The sequence below is a fragment of the Ailuropoda melanoleuca genome, chromosome 19 (genome assembly GCF_002007445.2).
Source record: "Ailuropoda melanoleuca isolate Jingjing chromosome 19, ASM200744v2, whole genome shotgun sequence".
NCBI classification, from domain to species: Eukaryota; Metazoa; Chordata; class Mammalia; order Carnivora; family Ursidae; genus Ailuropoda; species Ailuropoda melanoleuca.
The window spans coordinates 1,300,291-1,320,305 of record NC_048236.1 but is presented as its reverse complement, the minus strand read 5'-3'; the positions used below and the strand labels follow the sequence as shown (position 1 = coordinate 1,320,305).

At 46.9% G+C, this 20,015-nt stretch overlaps 1 protein-coding gene across 5 annotated transcripts in view; it reads left to right on the top strand.

Annotated features, from left to right (window-relative positions):
- Positions 1–215: 215 nt before the first annotated feature.
- The window catches only part of TRERF1 (transcriptional regulating factor 1), a 221,450-nt gene continuing 201,650 nt past the window's right edge, over positions 216–20,015 (top strand). The window contains exons 1-2 of one of the 5 annotated variants that reach the window (XM_034648032.1): positions 216–365; positions 1,218–1,299. The gene's annotated coding sequence lies outside the window, so the exon portion shown is untranslated. The other 4 variants (XM_034648033.1, XM_034648029.1, XM_034648031.1 and 1 more) reach the window with 4 other exon arrangements.

Sequence of the window (20,015 nt, the reverse complement as noted above, 5' to 3'; positions counted from 1 at the left end):
CGCACCGCTGGGGAGGTTGCGAACAATGCGCCAGACTGCCCGCGCCCGCCCGAGCGCAGCGCCCGGGGGGACAGGGGGCGCGGGTGGGGGCCGCGGCGGAGGACCCGCCGGCCGCGGCGCTGGACACCTTACTTCCTGCTTCCCCGCCCGCCGCCAGACCCAGCTCTGCGGAGGGATATCTCTCCCCTCCTCTGTCCCTCTCTCCCTTCCCCCGCCCTCCCCCTTTTTGCTTCTGCTCCCCCCCCACCCCGCCTTTCTCCTTTTGCAAGAAAATAATTTGACAGTCGATTTGCTGACAGGGGAGGAATTTGCATCCTGGATTAAAAAAAAAAAGGCCGAGAGGAGCTTGGGAACGGTTGCTAGGGGTGGGTAATGGGTGAAAAAAGGGGGGCGCCGGGGAGGGGATAAGGAGGTTTAAGGGAGGGGGCGAGGGTAGGGAGCAATGCAAAAGGTAAGGCCAGGTTACCGCGGCTCGGCCCCGAGTGGGCTGCGGCCGGGGGAGGGGCGAGAGATACATATGTATTTCTGTCTCCCTAGCACACCCCCTTCCCTCTAAGCGATGGCTGAGAGGCGGTGCATGCAGATGGGGAGTAAGTTTCCTGAAGGGGAGGGTGGCTGCACGCGCGCGGCCCCGCGCCGCAAATTTCCACCGGGGAGGGCGAGTGGCTGGATGCGGAGAGTTTGGAGTTGTTGCCGCGGAGGGCAGGAACGGGAGCAGGGCCGGGAAAGGGGGCTGGCGGGCGCTATAGCTGGGAGTAAGTTTCCAGGATCAGGAGAGCCTGCACGCTTGCACGCTAGTAAGTTTCTGGTTGGGGAGGGCGCGTGGGGAGGAGGAGAGGGAGGGGTGCATGTATATAGAAGGGGGGAGGGGGGAGCAGATTTCCTGCGGGGAGGCTGAATGCATATGGAGAGTAGATTTCCTGAAGGGAGGGTGGAGGCGTAGACGGACCGAGTAAGTTTCTTGCTGGGGTGGTGGCGGAGGTGGTGGGTTGGTGCTTTGGAAACCCGGAGCTTCCTCCCCGGGGTGGGGGCATACTGTTGGGGGTGGGGTGGGGGCGGCGCAGGGCCCTGTTCCCTGCTGGGGAAGGGGCTTGCATCTGGGGAGTATGTTTCCTGGCGGAGCGATATTTGTTTACTGGCTGAGGGCAGTACTGTAAGTGAGTAGCGCTTCGAGAAGGCGGCTCTGACATAAATTAATATTGAAATTGCTCCATCAGCTCTGCTCGCCCCCCATCTCACCCCCCAAGCGGAGTCTGGTCTTGTCGGATTGTCCATGCACTTGTTGCAGAAACAGCCAAGGTAGGCAAGAAGCTTATTAAGTTTCATTTAAAAAAAAATTAGTTGGGGGATGCTCCGTGAGAAGATGGGGGAGGGGAAGGGAAAAGTCTCCCCCCACTTTTTTACTTTCAGTCTGTTAGCAGGGCCTTCTTTCTGTTTTCTTCCTTCCCTTGTCCCTCTGCGGGCTGTCCAGCATCCCAGCAAAGAGGGAGGGCTGAGGTGGGTGCTATAATTGGCAGCCCCGGCTTAAAGGGTGGTGGTGGTGGGGCTTGCAATTGAAGGTTGTGATGTTATAAAGCCTTCATTCTTCCAGCCAAGAAACCGCAGGACCCTAGGGATGTTCCTTTGGGGGTTTTTGACATGATGCGTATATGTATGGATTTGTGCCTGGAGGCTCTTTGGGGGCTGGGTACTCCCCCAAGTTACAGTGGCCACCCAGATAAGAGAAATGTGTAAGAGGGTAAGCCTGCCCCTTCACTCCCTAACTTCAGTTTGGGAGACTGGGAAGTTACTACTGGTGGGCTGAAGAAATAGATATTTAAGAATAACACAAAACCACCCATTCACTGGCGGAGGCCGGGAGCACCTGGCGGGCAGCCTCTGGCCAGCACTGGGCTGGAGCATGTGCGCCTGCCATCCTTAGGTTAAGGAAAATGACTTCTGGTTCCTCCGTGGGCCCTCGGCTGGTCTGTTAGAGCCAGCTTTGTGGAAACTCTTCCCCAGGCGAGACACGGCTCTGGCAAGTGAAGTGTTGAAGCGGGTTGCTCACAGCGTGGCCTGGGCTGTCTGGTGAAGTATGGGGAGGTGATGTTTAGAAATGATGGAGCCAGGGGTGACTGAAGAGTTGTGTAAAAAATGCCTCCCGAAAGCCGGCTAGGCTCACTCTGTAGCAGGCCATGGAGGAGAGCTTTAAGGAAGGAGTTTTAAGTTGTCCCAGTTGGTACCAACCTTCTGCATCGTTTACCGTTTCAAGAAAGCAGTCTGGTGATGGAAAATATGGTTTTGATGACCACTGTTAAGAATAACAGGCGCGACTCCCAAGCTTAGCCAGTTAACCAGCAGTCTTTGCTTCTCCTGGCCTCTCTTTTCCTGGTCTTCAGCCTGCTGGTTTCTGCAGATGAACTGTAGGTTTAGGCTGTCAGGTACCTTGATTATGCTGGGAGTTTTAACTTTGCCAGGATAATTTTAGCTCCAGGGACTCAAACCCAGACATGTTTCCTTAGGGTCAGGTAGTAAACCCTATGTGTGTGGTTAACTAAAGTTGGTTAAGCTTTGTGCAATCCTGTGGACAGGCTCAATTCTAGCAGGGGAAAAAGTGGGTTTAAAAAAAAGATCTCTCTACATGTTACTGATGGACGGTGCTTTTCTTCTTTCCTTCCTGTCATCAGATTTCCAGATTGAGAATTTGATTTTTAGCAGCCTGAGAGTTGAGTTCGTTGGGAATTAAATATTATCGCCACTTATCAAATATTCCGAAGTAGGCACTAGTTAAACAAATTTGCTATTATTTTTCCCTGCTGAGAATCTTAGTCTGGATGGTGTATATGCTGGGAGGGTAAACAAAATCTTTATGTGTGTTTATCCCAGGGTAGTAGAATTATTTACATGCCTACCCTTGAAGCCAAGAGCAGTCATTCATTTTTTTTTCTTACATTTATGAGATTTATTTTATTGTCTTGCTTTGGCCATTAATCAAGGCACAGTAGCTTTTTTTTTTTTCCTTTCTCTTTTGCTGAGAATGTTCTTGTGGTAATAAAGGTTTGAAGGCCCATGAATCATAATTCATTCTTTTTAAAATATTGTGGTGATTGTCAGGATTTGATTTATAGGAATTGATACTGGGAGTGACACACCTCTTGGGGCCCCGCCCTTTTAGGCATGTCCATTTTCGCCAAAGGATTGTTTAGAAGCCAGGTTGACATCTCAAAAAAAGAACATTTCCCTTCTGCTTTATGGGCATTGAGAATATTAATTTTGCAGGCTCCATAGTGAACATGGGTCTTTTCACAGCTTGGTAAGCCGGCTTCCACATAGCAGGCATGTGTTAATATCACATAGCATTTATGTGAGCTTGCTGTGAAAACAGTTGTTTTATGAACTGTGTGGAAAGTACTCAGTTTTACCTCCTTTAACTGGCGTGGGCCTGTGGTTTTGGTGAACTAGGAGCTTTCATTGTAAAAGAGCAGACTGCTGCTTATATAATAAAATGTGTGGTCCCCAAAACAAAGCTTATTTAGAATATTCTTTTTCTCCTTTGATAGGTTGGTCATAATAATCAAAAGCATTGATTTTTTTTGAAAGTTTAAGGGTTCTCCATCAAATCCATTAATCAGAAAGTGTCTTGCGTTGGGTCGTTGGCTCAGTTTACGGTGTTTGTAAAGTGACAAAGAACTTTTAAGGTGATTTGATTCTCAAAGCAGGGAGTAAATGTCTGTGAAAAGAAAAGTTGGGAGGGTACCAGTTTTCAGCCATTTCTGGGTTTTGCATTTTTTTAATATTAAAAATGCATATTTGATCCATGACTTTCTTCCCTCTCTGAAATTCTGTGACTTGGGTCTTGTGGAGAGAGGTCTCAAGAGGTCTGACAGGCTCTTCCTGGGCCAACGGCCAAATTGCTTCACGGATGAGGACGAGTTGATTAACTTCTGTTTTTGTCTTTTCGTGGAGAGAGTGGATTTGTACCTTGGCATTCCGAAAAGGACTCTTGAGTAGCCTGATAATCTTGACCGTCAAATACAAGGAAATATTTAACGACAGTCTGCCACTGTCTCGGAAAAAAAAAGTGCATGGTTGCTTCCCAATTAAATGTGCTAATAGAGCGTGGGGGCACATAATCCCAGGCACCCAAAATAATTTCAGTTAATCTTGGAAGTTTCCCCTCCAGCCAGCTGGCTTACCTGCCTAATTATGCTTGGTCAAGTCTAAGGTTAATTGAGCTGGTATTCCCAGGCCCCAGGAGGACGTAGTCCTGGGGAGGAGTGGGACACCAGAAAGCGGAGAATTCCCATATGGGTAATTGGGATTTGGTCGTATGGTATGTGAGTGATAGAGTTCATAATAATGATGTTGGATTCCTGTCATTTCTGGGATATCCTGTATTTCACCATGAGCATTTTTTTGGGGGGAAAGCTCTTGATATTTTTATTGACTTTGAACATTGACAAGAAAAGTGAGGTTGTGGACAAGTGGCCCAGACCCCAGGCAGTACGAATGGATGCTGCTTGTTCTGCTCTAAAAGCAGTCGCATTCAGCTCGTTTTATTTATGACGTAGTCGCATTCAGCTCGTTTTATTTATGACGTCATAAAACTGTGTGACTTGGGGAACAGGGAGGATTAGAATCAGCTGGGATCTTGTGGATTAATAATATTTTTGAATTTGCACGTCGGAGGGGAACCAAAGAAATAAAGGGGAAAGTAAAACATCGTTGATTTCTTTTGTGGGGCGAAGGTGACAGGAATAGCCGGCGTCCAGTTATTGGCATATACTTGTCACCAAGGATCCTGTGGTATTTTAAGGAATAAGACAGTCCTGGTAACCTAAGTTTGATCCCATGGCTTCTCAATATATCTTTTCTTCTGGGTTAAAGAAAATGCGCAACAAAAAGACCGTGTGATATTTTCTAAGAATTAAGTGCTCATGGTATCTGCTTATAAGGTCTTCCGGTTAATTTGGGTTTACTGAGCAAGAGGATGGTTTTTGTGTTTTCCTTGTTGAAGACAACAAGCTGGGGATGGGTGGGATTATGCTGAGCTGTTGGGTTGTTGGTAGACAACACTGAACTTTGTTGTTGTTGTTAGAGAGGAAGGGGGAAGAGAACCCGTGTGCCTAAACGGCAGTGTAACTCTGGGCTCGTAGAAGGTAACAATTATTTTCATGCCATGATTGGATCTACTTTATTCATTGGTACGTTCAACGGCTACTTTACTGAGCACCTACTATTCTAGACACTGTCTTAAGGCTCCGGGAATATGATGATAATTAAAATAGACATAATCAACTCCCTCTCCCCTCCCCCCACTCCAGCCTCTAGCTTACCATCCAGAGGGGTGGCAGACACATATAGAAATATATATTGCAAAACGTGATAAATGCTTTGAAGATACCACAGGGAACAGTGACCTGGCCGTGCTCTGAGGTTTGGCAGAGAGCACCAGGAGGAGGGGAACCTGTGTGGAAGGACTTTGGCTTTGGGGGGATCTAAGGAGAGGCACAGGCAGACAAGGGGGACACAGAGAGGGCAGCGTGAGGTGAACGTGCAGGACTCTGGAGGCCTCTGAAAAGGTTGGGTTTCACTTGAAGTGTAGTGGGAAACCACTGGAAGTTTCCAGTGGGAAGTAACACTCCCAACTCTTGGTAAGGGGGCTTGCAGTGGTGGAGAGGGGCAGGTATGTTGATGGAGGGGACTGGAATCAAGCTATTTCCGTTTGGGCGCTGCTAAGTTTGAAGTGCCTGTTAGACTCAAGGTGGGGATGTCAGGCAGGCAGTGTGACAGTGGTGTCCAGCACCAGAGGAGTGGCCAGGCAAGAGGTAAAAATGTGGGAGCCATCAGCCAGGAGGTGGTATTTAAATCCAGCAGACTGGATGAGATGCCCTAAGGAGCCTATAGAGAGAGAAGGAAAGGCTGTGTGTGTGTGTGTGTGTGTGTGTGTGTGTGTGTGTGTGTGTGTTGGTGTGTTGTTGGGGAGGGGGTGGGGGTTAAATGTTTCATGAGGTTGATAAGGGCCAGAAAAGTCACCACTGGATTATTTGGCAAAATGGAAGCCACTGGGGACTTTCCAAAGAACAGCTTTAGTGGAATGCAATGGATGGTGTGGGGGCAAGATTGGAGGGGCTCGCAGGGGACTAGGAGGTGAGGAACTGGTCATAGCATGTGTGGACAACTTTCTGGCAAAGTTTGATTGTGAAGGGGAGTTCGGAGATACAGAGCAGGAGCTGGAAGGACATGCGCATAATGGAAAGGGTTTTTTTGGGTGCTGGTGTTGCCTTTGTGTACTGATGGGAAAGATCCTGGAGAGGGAGTGATTGAGGAGAGCCACGGGTGGGGTTGGGTCAGCTGACTAAAGCCCTTGAGAAGGTTTCCGGAAGATTTGGCCTTGGGGAGGGCCTTCCGTCCAGACCAGAGGGAAAACCTGAGAAGACAGGTGTAGGTGAGCAGAAAGTGAGGGAGCTGTGCTCCAGGCTGAGGCTGCGCCCTCCTCCCCTCTTTGGGAAGGTATTTGGGCTCAGGACTTGACGCCAGCCGGAGACTTGCAAGGGTTAAGACTGCATCAGAAAATCCTACAGCACTTTTCTCAACATTTGACTGCATTACTGAGCAGTACAGAGGCAAGAGCAGATTTTTTTGCCTGAGGAAGAGTCTTCAGTTAAAGTAATTTGGGCCTCGTGTTAGATTTATTTGAAAACCATCATTGGAAAAAAAAAATCTGTGATTTTCAGCCCTGTTTGAAAGTCGGTGGGCACTGTGTTATAGGTTTTGAGCAAGAAGCTCCAAAAAAGAGGAAAAAAGCCTCTCCTTCGAGCTGCCTTTCACGAGACTGTGCCACAGCCTGCCAGCCTGGGGGCACCCCTGCCATGGGGTGTGCACAGGAGTGGGTGGGTGAGGCAGGTGGCTGAAGATCTGGGTTGGGGTCCAGCGCCCTCGTGGTCTGCTGGCTCCGGACGAGGTGGCCTCCCGAGTCGGTGTCCGCATCTGTGAAGAGAGGGTGATGCCATCTGGCGCCTCTCCTCTGCACTTGTGAGGATGCCATCAGATAATGTTCGGAAAGTGCGATGAAAACTGTAAGAGGCATCGTGCGCCGACAGCAGCGAGGTGAACTGATCTTCAGCCAGATCTCCTTTTCAGATATAAAACCTGACAACCACTGAAACGCATCCCTTAATTTCCCAGAGCTTCGACCCAAACCTCCGTGCACCAGCCCCTCTCCCACTCTGGTTCTCGCCTCTTGGCCCACTTTCTCTTTGGGGGTTTCAAGTCCGCTGGGATCCTGGTAGCGAAAGTGCTCCTCTCGTCGGAGGGCTGGCGTCCGAGCCGCTGGCCGGGACCTGCTAGGCGGTGTCGGTTCAGACTCTGCTCCCGGATTTAAACTTGGAGACCTGCCCACCCAAGGCGACAGACGCACTTGGCTTGTGCCCTGGGTGCAGGGGAGCCTTGAACCTCCTCAGGAAACCGGACTGTGGTCTGAGGGTCCTCACAGGTCTTCATCTGCATTCGGCTTTTGTTTTGCAAATGAAGCCTGTTCTAGAAAGCCGGTCTACCTAAAAAAAACAGCCCTCAGCCCTTTCTCATACTGTGGTGCTGGAAAAAGTCATTTCCAGTTTTAAAAAATACCTTGCGCTTTTCACTCATCAGACCTTTGCCTCTGAGCCAGAGGGTGAGGCTCTATTTATTCATTTTTGAATTAATTTTTATTACGGGAAAACTTTCCCACGCCACAAAAGCAGACAGGCTGGTGTAATGAACCCCCTTGTACCTGTCACCTAGAGGCCGCTGTTACTGAGATTTTGCTCACCTGTGGGTAGTGGGACTCCTTGTATTTGTATAATAAATACAAGTTGTCAGTTTTGAGAGATCAGTGGAACTGATACCAATTTGGTTTCATAAAGGGGAAAATAATCAACGAAAAATCAGAGAGAGAGGAAATGGATGCCATCACTGAAGTAACCAGTGTTTACCTAGATTTTTTATTGGTCCAGAGTCTCTTTGGTACGTCTTCTTTTATCTGACAACAGAAGCAACAACCGTGGGAGGTTGATATTCTCTTTGGCCGCCGAAGAAAGCGAGGCTCAGGACGTAGAATTGAAAAAAATATAAATAAGTGATTAACCCAGAGTCACATGTCCAGCCAGCATCCTGGTTTAATGCCAGAATTTGAATGGTCTTCAAATGTTGTGTACCCTCAGATAGATAATGCCATGTAGTATTGAATAAGAATGTGGTACTGAGTAGATGGAGAGGGTCAGGGCAACCAAGACGATCATCTGGGGACTTGGGCTTCTAACTCCCAGTGACCTTAGCTGGAAAGACTCAGATGATTTAAGCATGTTTTGGGCATTACATTTTTTTAAAAACTTGAATTGTCTGGCTCGTTCTGGAGCACACAGCTTGAAGGCTGCCTCATAATTAAAGCCAAAACTTGACTTTAACAAATTGCATGGCTGTTCTCCATCAGCCTCTTACCCTTAGCTCTGTCCTTTTTGTGGGGCTCCTAAGTGGAGGAACCTGGACAAGCCCCGGTCGTTTCTAGACAGCCTGGCCTTTAGTTTCCAGGCTCCGGCTTTGGCCACACTGGGCCCTGAGCAGTTTGCTACCTCGGAAAGCTTCCTGAGGGCCTCTGGGTGGGGAGATCTTTGTCATAACAGGGACTGCTCTGAGGGCCTCTCCCCTCGTCTTGGGAAACCACCTCCAACCTAACTTCTTTGAAAGATGTTTTAAAAAGGAAAAGGAAAAAAAAAAGTTGGAGTTGATGCCCAAGGCGTTTGAATAGGGGTGTCATTTGAGTTCCCTCTGACGTCATCACAATGGGAGATACCAAACTCCCTTAAAATTCCTCTCAAGGATACCAGTAACGAGGCTGATTCTCAAGTCCTGGGACTCGTTCACTTTTCTTTCTTAATTGGGGGAACACATGTGAGCTGAGGGGTGTTATGGGGAGCCACAGTAGGTAAGGACATTTAGAGGCCTCTCTTCTTTTGAAGAGTCTGAGCTGCTTTAGAAACCAGTATGGAATTCAAACAATTTCAGCGTGCATACGCTCATTCCTTACCTCTGTCTCGAGGGCCCGTGGGCCTGGTCCGGGCCAGGGCTGTGGGGTGGGCTACCGGGAGGACTGGCTTGGGCTCTTAGGATGCTGTTGTCATACTTACCCCAGGTGTGTCTTCCCCCTTCTGCACTGCCCTGGGGAGGGCAGAACTGGGTCATCGCTCACCATGTACCCCCGGCACCTGGCACTAGTTGGTGCGGTATAAATACTTACATATTTAAGAATCAACTGGGGATTTTTTTGGTTTTTGTCTCGCCTCTGGTTCCCCTGCCTCCCCCCCCCCCACTTGGTTCTCATTGGAGGGAGAAGACCAGGCCTCTGTGCCACCAGCGTCAGCTCTAGCAGCCACTGAAGGAGACCAGGCTAGGGGATGCTTCCTTCCCCCTTGCCTCTGGAGGCCTGGCAGCCTTTAGCTGGGGTGGTTTAACTGAGCTCTCAAATTCAAGTGCAGCCCCATCCCCCATCTCTTTTAATAAGTGACATTTTGTTAAATCAGTTATTCGAGGCCTTATCTATATTTCTGTCTGTGCTGGCTTAGTCAAAATAGGAAAGAGAGTGAATATTAGATTTCTTTCCCCGCCCCCTCTCCCCCTCCCCTTGGAGCAACTCTACATAAGGTTTCTGATGGGGCGGGGGTGATGTGTCCTTGAAGAAGTGAATGCTGCGTGCAGAAAAAATGTGGAGGGCTTTGACTTGTAGCGAATGCTGTTTTTCAGCAGCTGTGATTTTTCCATTTTTCTTTTTCTTTCTGTTTTGATTAGTGGAACTCATTGTGCTTCAGGGTTGGGATTGCGTTGGGGGAGGGCGCGGAGGGAACAACATTTACTGGGCGAGCTGGAGTTGGGGAGGAGGAAGGAGAGAAGGGATTTATTGAAAATATATGTCTACTTCTGCTATGATAAAGCGGCAGGCATGTAAAAATGCAACGGGGAAATCGTTATTGTGGTAAAATGTAGGCAGAGCTCCGCTTTCTCATTAACAGAGCTTAGCTCGCGTGGAGGAGGGGGCGGCCGGGCTGCTTTGAGAGTTGGGGTATTCAATAATAGCAGACACTCAGGGGATTGTCTCCATCCCCCCCTGCTCACCCCTTTCGGCTGCCTTCAGTTTGTAACCTTTTTAAAGCTGCTTGTCGGATTTCATGGTCTCCATTGTCACCCCTGCCACCCCAAAATGCTGTAAGGACTGTTTAATTTTTAAAGTTGGAGGGAATTAAAATAAATTTTCTCTTGGGAACTCAAGGAGAATTCTGGCAACACGTTGTGAGTCAGAGATTGGATTATATCCCGTGCATCCAGGGGAGCACCAAGAAGAGCCTTATTTAGGGGTTCGGGAATTTGCATATGCTGTGGGGTATCCAAATGAGGATTTCAGATCGCTACTGTTGCCAGAGAGCTTACTGCGTGTCCCTGGCCCTGTGCAGATGGGGTAGTCACTTCAGCCTTCCAGCAGTTGTAAGAGGCAGATGGGATGCCCACTTTACACTTGAAGAAACTGAGGCTCCGGGAAGTTGAGCACCTTGCTTAAGGACATGCAGGTGCTGAGTTGCCAAGCTGGTCTCCAGACCCAGGGCTAACCCCCAAAGCCTGCCCAGTCACCTTCCCCGTACAGGCGCCTAGATTCTAGGAATCTGGACAAAGTAGAGCTACCACCAGGCCTGGTGTTGACTGTGAAGGGTAGAGTGCTCAGGATGTCCTTGAGAACCTTTCCCGAGCCCCTGGACAGAGCTGTCCGCGTGCCCTCCTCCCCACCCTGCCAGGCTACAGTGACTTTGTCAGTGCTGACAACTTGTTCCTCAAGCATTACTGAGTGCTTCTCGAGTGCCCGGATTGTACCAGTGGCTGGAAATACCAGGACCAGTAAGAGAAGGAGCTTAGAGTCTGGCAGGGACAGGTAGGAGAACGTACAAATCTGGTACACAGGGATGCCGCCTAGAAAAAGATCACATTGCAGAAGGAGAAAGTGGGAGAGACTGTGTGGAGCAGCCAGGGAAGTCTTCAGAGAGAGGTGGTACATGGGTGGGGTTTTGTGGGTTCAGGGGGGGCTTGCCAGGTAAGCGGGGGGGGGTGACTAGCAGACACCATGGTGAGTCTCGGAAGCTTCACGTAGTCAGGCTTCACTGAAGCATCACTCAAAGCTGACCCGTCTGGGGCGCCTGGGTGCCTCGGTTGTGCATCCAACTCTTCATTTCAGCTCAGACCGTGACTTTAGGGTCATGAGATGGAGCCCTACGATGGGCTCAGCGCAGAGCCTGCTTAAGATTCTCTCCCTCTCCCTCTGCTCCCCACCCCCTGCCCAGCTCTCTCTCTCTCTAGGAAAAAAATAAAAAAGCTTACCCATCTACTCCTATTTTCCATCACCTTCGGTTTAATGCTCTAGAACCGTGCCATCCAGTACGGGTAGCCGTTACCGTGCATGGCCATTTAAGTTTAGGTTAATTAAAAATTAAATAAAACAAAAAAATTCTGTTCTCCAGGGGCACTAGCCCCATGTCAAGTGCTCAGGAGCCACGTGTGGCTGGTGGCTGCCATATTGGAGAGCATACATATAGAACATTTCCGTTAGTGCAGAAAGTTCTGTTAGATAGCGCTGCTCATGAACTTTGCCCTGAGGCTTCTTCTGCAAGGAATGTTTTCCTCCTTTATCCCTTACCTGGCTCACTCCTCCTTCCTCCAGAGGCCTTCCCTTTGCACTGCAGGCTGGGTCACCTTCCACTGTCCATCTGGATTGCAGTGATCCCTTTCTGTGTCTGTCTGCCCAAGAGGACTTTCAGCTTCTAAAGGGCATGAGCTAGGTCTTGTTCATTTTTGTGCCACGTCTTGTTTATCATTGTGTCCCCAGCACCCAGCCAGGGCCCGGCACATGGGAAGTTCCCAGTGATAGTTGCAGGTGACGAGGCTGGAGAGGTAAGAAGGGATTGGGCTGGGAGGACCTGATACCATGATAGAAAGCTTAGCCTTGACCCTATAGGCAGTAGGGGAGTCATGGAAGGGGAGGTGTATAGGGAATGTGGACAAGTCAGATTTCTGTTTTAGAAGGTCACTCAGAGGAATGGAGGACAGGCTGGAGGGGCTGAGCCTGTAGGCCAAGAGATCAGTTAGGAAAGTATTTGGAGGACAGGAGCCGGAAGGGAAGGGTCTGCACTCTTAAGCTGTGCCAAGGAGTTCAACGGAGTGTATCATCATCTTACCAAGTCAGGGTTTCCTACCATTTCTATCTCCATTTCAGATGCCCTCTTTAGTTTCTAAGGAAAACTACAGAAAGCATTCCCTTTCACTTCTGGGTACCCTCAAACCTTTTTCCTCTTGGGGGCCCCCAGCCTTGTTCTCTACTTCTGTAGATGGGCTCCCCGCCACCCAAATCTGCCCTGTGCTCACCTGTTCGTTTCTCTTCAGGGTACATTTTTCTCAGTAGGGCTCCATGTCTGAACCCTTGTGGCAAATCCAAAGCTCAGAGCACAGAGGCTGGGGTTTCAGCCTTCTGTCTTCTTCAGCCCGTGATGGATTCTCCTCTGAGGACACTTCTGCGGGCCTAAATTTAAGAAGCGTGTGGAGAGTTTTGCAAAGGAGTCTGGGAAGTAACTGAGCTCAATCTAGGCTCTTTGAGGTAATGGAAAGGAACGAGGATGGCTGAATTAGAGAAGCATAAGAGGATCATTTTCTTTAGGAAGGTGAGTTAGGTGTGCTGGCCCTGGTGACCTCACGCTGTGCATGTTTGGGGATGCATTGCGGAATGCGATAGCTACCTCCTTAGTGCAGACACATGCCATCATTTTATATGTATGACCTCATTTAAGCCTCACAGCAACTCGGTGGGGAAGGCATTATTATCTCCATTATAAAGGCAAGGCAAGTGGGGGCACAAAGGGATGAACAGGCTTGCTCAAGGTCTGGTGGTTAGTGAATGGCAGAGCAGGGATTCAAACCCAGGAACCTAGACCTGTGTGACTGTAAAAAGCAGGTGCCTTTCTCCCTTCCTCATCCTGCCTCCCACTTAGCCTTACCAGTCAGTGTGGCCTGAGTTCTGTTCAGAATGTGGCCGGGATAACACAGAGGAAGGGGCACCACACTGACCCTCGCAGGGTACTCCTGGATAGCAGTGTAACTCTCAGAGCCTCGTTTCCCTTATTCTCAGTACCTTTGCTTTCCTGGTTGAAAAGGTTTATTTTAAGAATCAAAGGAGAGAAAGGATGTACGAGTGCTTTGACAAATACAAAGCCGTATACTTACTCTTCTGCATAATTGTTTTCTGAAGGAGCGAAGCATTGTGATGGTTGGGTCCCAGTGCTGTATCTGGGTTTTGGGCACGAGGTGTGTGTGCGTGTGTGTCCCACAATCTCCCTTGACGTGCTTGGGCCAGGATATGCTCTCAGGTCTGCCCCGATTGTTCAACATGATTTGGGGGAATGGTTGGTGGCTGGGCACATGGTGCCTGGACCTTTGACCAGAGCTGGAGTGCTCGGTACGACCTTGGGAAAGTCACTTCACCTTCCTAAACCTTGCTTTCCTGAGATGGTCAGATCTGCTCAGAGGGGTCATCGGGAAGATAAATGGCAGAATATGTGTATAAATCAGCACCTTGTCAGCCAGATAGTGACAGCTATCTCTGCAATGGAGGTCGTGGGCTCCATGGTCTGTGGAGCAGACTGTCAGCCCGTCCCCTTTCCTGGTCAAAATGTTATGGCTCAGATTTACAGTGTTCTCCTGTTTTTAAGACCTAGAGAAGACACCATTCAAAGTCCTTTGGAGCTGAGACTTTTTCACTGAAATTCTGTAAATGATAAGTGAAGGTTCATAGAACTTTTTAGTTTGGACAGCGAGACTGCTGATAGTACGTGGTGATTATGGAGCATTTGGAAAATATTGGTCAGTTTTAGGAAGAAAATGGCAGTTGTTTTTAATTCCTTCCTGTTACCTTTTTAATAATTTCCTTCCAGTATTTTTTCTAGACAGCATAATCTGGTGATTAATAGTTTACGTTCTGGAGTTAGACGGCCTGGGTTTGGATCCAGGATCCTTCGCTCCGTGGAAATAATGGGGTTGGGTGAGATGAAATGAGATGATACATGTAAGGGATTTGGGACTGTGCCTGGCACTTAGCAAGTTCTCCGTAGACATTATCTATGATATTATGCCTTAAAATAGTATTGGGCTAATTTTGAATGGGATTTAATGTTAATATCTTGCTCGTTAAATATTCTTTGGATCCTTTTTTTTCTCATAGTTTTTAAATATATTCTCATATGGATTTTATGTTCAACAAATATTTATGGAGCACCTACTGTGTACCAGGCACTGGGTCCTGGAATTTATTTAACTAACTCCTATTATGAGAAATTTAGCTTATCACTTTGACTCTTACAAATAATACTTCGATAGACATCCTTGTACGTACATCTTTGATCACATCTCAGATAATTTTCTTAGGATAAATTCCTGGAAAGGAGAATTGCTATGTTAAAGATAATGGGTGTTTTTAAGGTTCTCAGTAATATTTCCTAATTGTTCTTCAAAACATTTTTAAAAATTAATTTTCATTCATACTCCTAGCGTGTGAGAGTCCCGACCTCACTTCATCAGCTCTAATGTTATTTTTCAAAAAATGGTAATTCCTGGGTAGCGTGGGTTACCCTTTCGAACATATACAGCAGTTCTTCTCTGGGGCTCAATTTTCCTGCTACAAGGTGGAGTACAACTGTCTCTTGCATGATAACTACTATTTATTAATTTAGCAGGATCTTTGGATTTCTGTTGTAGAAAGACTGTGCAGATGACCTGAATTGTTATCAGAAGTGCTTCTTTCAACTGAGTTAGAATTTCTTCATGCTTATCCAAAGACTTGAGAAGTGCTTTCTTCTTACCACACACAGACTGTGTGAGCTGTCAGGCCCTGCCCAGGGCATGGGATGTGTCAGATAGCTGGTTCGTATTGGCGGGTGAACAGGGTTCTCAACTCACACGAATAATTGTTGCTAATAATTGACTGCGGAATTATGGGGTCCCTGTCCAAAGTTTTAGGAATTTGTTCTTTTCGAAACTTTATAAGAAAATGAAGGCTACTTTTACCTCCCACAAGTATAATAGTGTACAAGTTTTGTATGAAATCAAATATTGAAAAAAAGTCATTCTATTGAAAATGCTGAAAAGTATAAGGACAATGAAAACCAGTCAGCTTTCCATCATCTAGATAGAACCTCTGTTTTAAACCGATGGTGTGTTTCTTTCCAGTGTTTTGATCAACATATGTATGTTTGCATCGGTGAGTTTATTTGTTTTTAGAGCTGACCCTTAGTCAGTCCTTTAACAATTTCCTGGATGGTTCAAGCTACTGCTAACACTTAGGCTCCCTTTACCTCCTTTATGCTTTTTGTGGTCTTGTGATTTTAATTCTTTCTCTATATTAAATCCCATGGGACATTGTTTTAAAAAAGTCAGTAATTAATTAAAGTTAATCCACATCTCTACTCTATTTGGATGTTCCTCGTTTCTTCCTGTGTGACCAAGCTCGTGTTCTCTCAGAGTATTTTCCTTCTTTCTGAGGAAATCCCCTTAGTTGTGTGTGGAGTGTGTGTGTGCGCGTGTGCACATGTGGAGGGGGTGTCTGCTGGTGCAAATTCTCTCAATTTCTGTTTGTCTGAAAATGTCTTTCACCTTTGTATTTGGAGGGTATTTTCACTGGGTATAGAAGTCTAGGTTGCCTTTTTTAATCCTTTAAAGATAACATTCCATTGTCTTCTGGCTTTCTTCATTTCTGTTAAAAAGTCATCAGTCAGTTTTAATTGTGTTTCTTTTGAAAGTAGTATTTTCTTTTCTTTATTATTAATTTTAGAGTAATTAAGAGAGAGCATGAGTGGGGTGGAGGGGCAGGGGGGAGAACGAGAAGCAGACTCCCTGCTGAGCAGGGAGCCTGATGTGGGACTCAATCCCAGGACCCTGAGATCATGACTTGAGCCAAAGGCAGATGCTTAACTGACTGAGCCACTCAGGTGCCCTGAAAGTAGTATTTTCTTTTCTCTTTAGCTTTGCTTTTGTTTTTAAAGCAGTTTCATTATGGTGTGCATAAGTGTGGTTCTCTTTGTCTGTATCCCCCATGGAGTTTGGAGAGTTTCTAGAATTCATGGCTTGATTTTTTGGTCCATTTTAGAAAATTTGGGAGGAGTTCTCTCCAAATATTGCTTTTGTCCCATTATTTTTCTCCTACTCTTGGCCTTTGCATATGTTAGACTCTTTCGTTATCCTACATGTCCCTGAAGCTTGTTTTTGTATTTTCTGTGCTTCAGTATGAATATTTTTTCTACTGACCTATCTTCCACCTCATTAGTCATCTCTTTCCTGTTTATTTGTTGTCAAACCTATCTAGTTAATTCTTAATTTGTTTTTATTGTACATAAATCTTAGTTATAAAAATATATTTTTTGATTGTTTTTAATTATTGTATTTTTCTCTTGGTTTGGTCCTATTTCCTGATGTGCTTGGTAATTTTTGTTTGAATGCTGGGCATTTCATGTGGAAAAAGGGGAGGCTCAGGATGTTGTATCACCTTGATTCTGTTAAGGTTGGTCTACTTTTGATCTGCCCTTGCTTTTAGGGCAGGTGTATATTAGGGTCCCACTTCCTTGGTAGACCCCGATACTCACAATTTGTTTTTCTACCTCTGTGAAACTACCAGAATCTTTGCTTAGCTTTTCAGTTTTTTACGTTGTTTTTTTTTTGTTTTTTTTTTTTTTTTCTGTTAGGATTTCCAGGGCCTAGCCCTGTAACCACGTGGTTTAGGTGTCAGCAAATGCCTTGAGGGGAAATTGCTGCAGAACATTGGGTTCATGTATAAGTGGTTCACTTTTCCCTGGGATCTTGACTCTCAAATCCTGGATGTCTTTATAGCCCTGAACTCCAGCTTTTGTTTCCTTGTCCAGGCAGAAAGCTGCAGCAAGCTGTAACTTGCTGCCTTTTTCCTCAGTGCTTGTTCAGGTCAGCAAATGTTCTGGGGAGAAATAACAGCTACTGATACGTACCTCACCAAGCTTCCCTTTGTTCTAGGGGCATGGTCCTTCACGGCCTAGCTGCCTTGTTGTACTCCCATACCTTCAAACAGTTATTATTGTTCTTATTATTATTTCACGTTTTATCTACCTTTTACACTTGTTCTATACAGGAGGGCTGATTTAATAGCAGTTTTGTCATGATAGTTGAAAGTGAAGTCTAGTTTTTTTGTCTTTTATCATTTGACATTTTAAGTATTTTGTATGTCTTTAAAAATTCTTCATTAAGAGGGCGCCTGGGTGGCTTAGTTGGTGTAGCGGCCGATTCTTGATTTCAGCTCAGGTCATGATCTCAGGGTCCTGGGATTGAGCCCTGCACTGGGCTCTGTGCTCAGGGGGGAGTCTGCTTCAGGATTCTCTCTCTCCCTGTGCCCTACCCCCAACTTGCTCACTCTCTCTCTAAAATAAATAAGTCTTTAAAAAAACAAAGAAATAAAAATTCTTCATTAGGTGATTTTTAAAATATCTGTGCAAAACCGCTTCCTATGGCTTTTATAATCTACTCAACCATTTTTCCAGTGTTGGATGCTTAGGTCATGTCCCATAACTTGCTTTTAAAAATAATGCTGCAATAAATGTCTTCGTGCCAAAGCATTTTGTTATATTTGAAAGCATGGAATATGAATGATCTGAGTTGAAAATATTAATCAGTAGTGATTGTTTCCATGTCTATGTCAGGTACAAAAATAAATATAGAACTTTTCTATCTCAGACAGTTCAGAGAGAAGCATTTGTTTTTCAAAAGTGTTTTTATTTCTTCAAAAATATTCATCTAGCCAGACATTCTTTTATATGCTTTATAATACTAATTTTAATTCTCTTAAGAGCCCTAGGACACAGGTACTAATAATGATAATGGCTTTAAAATGAGGACTCTGAGGCACAAGAGGGTAGATAACTTGCCCAAGGTCACACAGGTAACATGTCCAAGGTCACACAGCCTGTCAGTGGCAGAGCTGAGCCATGAGTTCCTGCTCTAGAGCCCAGACTTTTAGCTCCTACCCTGTACCACCTGGAGCTAATTGTTCTAACTTACCACTTCCTTTCTACCCATTTTAGCTCATCCCAGAGCTTCCCCAGCCTTTTCTTAATTGGCCTTTTTTTTTTTCTCTCTCTCTGCAGTGTGGTTGCTGGGGGATGAGTGTGAATGTGGGGATGATGTGGGAGAAGAGGTGCCAGGGACAGAAATGCGGTTGGGACTGGGTCGGTGTGGCGGGAGCTCACTTTAGAGGTTGACCAGATAAGCTTGCCTGGTGGCTCACAGGGCGTCTCTTGGGGATCCCGGGTTGGATCGAATGACAGCGAAGTCAGCTTCCACCTCTGGTTTGACCGGCTAGCGTTAGCTGGGCCGCTGCCTTTGCGGTTTAGAGAGGCAGAATGAAGTAATCCTTTTCTTCTCTCCCTTCCTCCAGTCAGGATAACGAGTAGTTAGGGGTAGGGAGGGCTTGCCTGCGGATGGGAGTATCAGGGCTGCCCCGGGGCAGCAGGGATTGAGAAGGCCAAGAGCAGGTGCCTTGGACCTTAGGAGCTGTGGGGTGCGGCTGAAGAGTGAAGAACTCATTGACGTTTGTCTTTCTGCCTCTCTTTGGAGCTTTCTGTTCGTGTCCCCATCTGTCTCCTTGTCCCTCTCTGTTTGTGATGTCTTCCTCCTACCCATTCCCCTCTTCCGTCTTCCTGCTCATCTCCCCTTTTGTGTCTAACATGGATTTGGGGGAGAGGTGTGGGGCTTGGCTGGTCTCCTTAGGGTTGTTGGGTTTGTAACTTGCGATGGTTTGTCAGAGCTTTGTGGGCGAGGTGGCTTTGAGCATGTTGATTAAGTGGTATCAAAGGAGATATGTAGGAAGGATGACAAGGTGGCAGAGAATTGAAGGAGAACTTGTCCCTACCCTGCTCACAACCTTTCAGTGGCCCCTACCTTAGTCAGTGAAAGCCAGTGTCCTTGCAGTGGCCTGTTGACACTCTGCTCCCTCCCCCACCTTGCTTTTGCAACACTGTCTCCTACTGTTCCCTACTTCCCTCGCTCTGCTCCAGTCACACTGTGTTTCTTAGCCATTCCCTGGACATACCTGGCATGTTCTTGCCTCAGGACCTTTGCATAGGCTGTCCTCTATGCTTGGATTGCTCTTCCAGAACCTAGATACCCATCTGCATTGCTCGCTGTCTCCCCCTTGAAGTCTTTTCTCAGACATATCTTTCTCACTGAGGCTTTCCTCTCTACCATATTCAGCACCATGCCCTGAATTGCCCGTCCCCTTTAACATATTTTGCCTGAATTCTCTGTTCCCTTTATCTGCTCTTTGTATTTTTTTAAAAACACTGTAGGGGCGCCTGGGTGGCTCAGTTGGTTAAGCCTTTGGCTCAGGTCATGATCCCAGGGTCCTGGAATTGAGCCCCGCATTGGGCTCCCCGCTCAGCGGGGAGCCTGGTTCTCCCTCTCCTCCCTGCTCGTGCTCTCTCTATCTCTCTCTCTCTCCCTAAAATAAATAAATAAAATCTTAAAAAAAAAAAAAACCACTTTAACCATCTGACATTCCATATAGTTTACTTGTTCTTTATCTTTACTGTCTCCTCCCTCCTAGAGCATGAACCCCGAGAAGCCAGAGAGCTTTGTGTGTGTGTGTTCACTGCCGCCCCTAGGCTCCCAGCATCGTGCCAGGCACATAGTAGGCACCCAGGAAATATATGTGGCGTGCTGGGTCCTTGGGGGCTCTGTAGGGCCCCCAGCTCCAGAGACTTTTATCACATCTTAGGATCTGAAAAGTGTTTGCCTGTAGGAATTTTTTTAATTAAGATTTTTATCATTGTCATCCCCTTCCCCCTTCCAGTTCATTTAAGACTGTTATGAAACAAAACTCATTATGCTTCAAAATCTGACAGAGCTAAGGCCCCAGGGAAAGTGCGAGGAGGCGGCCGTGGCGGGCACTTCCCCCTGTCCTTGGT